Raw genomic sequence first — 1,992 nt, 5'->3', positions numbered from 1 at the left:
ACAGTTCGGTGTCATCCGCAAAACTTGATGAAGACGGTTGCGAGCCTGATGATGGTGTGCAGTCGTGGTCAGCAGCAGCACACATCCTTGGGGAGCCCCTGTGTTGCAGTCGTGGGATGGCGTGCTGGAGGTTTTGCTGCCGACCCGAACCTTTACCGTGTGGTCTTCCCTGGGGTCAGGAAGTCCAGGCAGCACCCCCCGCCGGCTTGCCCACATGGAGGTGGGGTTGGCACCGTGTTGAGCCCCAGCTGGTCCAGTTTGTTTGATGAAATCATGCTAATAACTGTGGTAACTATACAATGTATTGCTCAAAGGAAGCAACCATTCATGCAGTATCAGTACATACGCCAGCTACACACGAGGGAAATATCTTAACATGCTGCTGGTGCGATCATTGTTATTTTAAGAGCAACAAAAGACAACACATTTTTATTAATCTTGTACTTTGTGTTAAGTCACACACATTTTAATCCGCCTTTCTGGTCGTACAGAGAGACTTTTATGCTCAATTGACCGGCCACACTGTGGATGATCACACTGAGCGTAAGCACAGAACTCCCTGTCGGTTTCGTTCTGTCACATTTCAAATAGGTTTAATCAAATAAGACGACTGTACAAACAGTCTTTTGAACAAAAAGTAAGAAGAAAAATGTGAAAAATACGGATCGCCAACATGGTCTGTCTGTTCTGCAGTTCTGTTTTATGTCACAACAGTCTCAGTGAAGACCACACTTTTAGCCACAACAGCAGCTGAATTGGGAAATCAGCCAACAGAACAGCTGAAATGGCAGACAGCCGGCCAAAGTTTCTGACATCCCAGTGTCAGATTGCCAATCGACCTCAAACTAGCACATGAAACGACAACCGATTCAAATATTACTTGAGATTGCATACAGAGTCTGTCTGGTTTAAGAGGCATACAATGTATTCTCACATCTTATTTGCTTCATCCACTAGCTGTTTCCTAAAGGCAGAAGTACGACCCTCCCCAACAAAAAACAAACAAAACAAAGGGCAACAAAGAGATGGAAAAAAAACTAAGCTTGTAAATTGTCTAAGTCTTAAAAATAATACTGATGTCGTGATCAATATCCCACAGTTCATTTTGTGCCAGTGTGATTTAGCTCCATGAATCAACCTGCTGTGGAACAAATGCAAGATATGCCCCCCCACCCGAGCACAAGGTATATTACACAGCAGGTAACCATAGCAACAGTGCTTGCTAACAGGTGCCTGCATTATCTGTTATTTTTATATACAAAGACATTTGTGCTGAAAAGATAAGTAGGTTAATCAGTTAGTTGGCAGCAAAGTCAAGAACTTTCTTTGGTTCGAGTTTCTCAAATGTGAGGATTTGCTACTTTCCTTTGTTTTAATGTAAATGGACTATTTGTGGATTTTAGACTTTGAGATAACTGGCGTCACCTTGGACCCTGACATTTTGTAGAGTCACTGTTTAATTGATCCTTAAACCAATATGTAACGAAATATGAAATATGGTATCTGGATAGTTTTGTTTTGTAATATTGTATTGATTCTTACGTTTAAACCCCCCCAACATAAACTGAGGGCTGTGATGTTGGATGTTTCAGGGAGTGTGATAAATAAAAAAAATACAGATCCATCTCAAAGTCCTCAAATCTTATGGCTTAGTTTACGTGACAAGCAACATTTCCAAATTAACAGAAGTGGAATGACTGCTAGTAAACCCTGGGTTTTATTACACGGGAACAACCTTAGTGAGTGTTGCTCTGAGAGTAATATACAATAGAGTTTTAGTCTGAAGTCGTTTTTGAACAGTCATACTTGCGATATGATGCGATACATAAACCATGTACTTCCTGATTTATACATTATTACTGTACAATAAATGAGTCACAGGGTTAATCAGATCAGTGAGCTACCTGACAGACGGCATCACTCACATGGCTACACCCACAACCTGCACTCACTTTACGTTCTACAGGTGTTTGTTACACACACACACACACA

At 41.5% G+C, this 1,992-nt stretch overlaps 1 protein-coding gene across 1 annotated transcript in view; it reads right to left on the bottom strand.

Moving 5' to 3' along the window:
* LOC118324815 (protein-tyrosine kinase 6-like) overlaps positions 1-1,992 on the bottom strand; it is a 13,879-nt gene that overhangs the window by 5,080 nt on the left and 6,807 nt on the right. The gene's annotated exons all lie outside the window — the stretch shown is intronic.

This window comes from Morone saxatilis, unplaced genomic scaffold, assembly GCF_004916995.1.
Source record: "Morone saxatilis isolate NCDOM2014 unplaced genomic scaffold, NCSU_SB_2.0 Contig15, whole genome shotgun sequence".
NCBI classification, from domain to species: domain Eukaryota; kingdom Metazoa; phylum Chordata; class Actinopteri; family Moronidae; genus Morone; species Morone saxatilis.
This window is presented reverse-complemented; position numbering and strand designations above follow the sequence as displayed.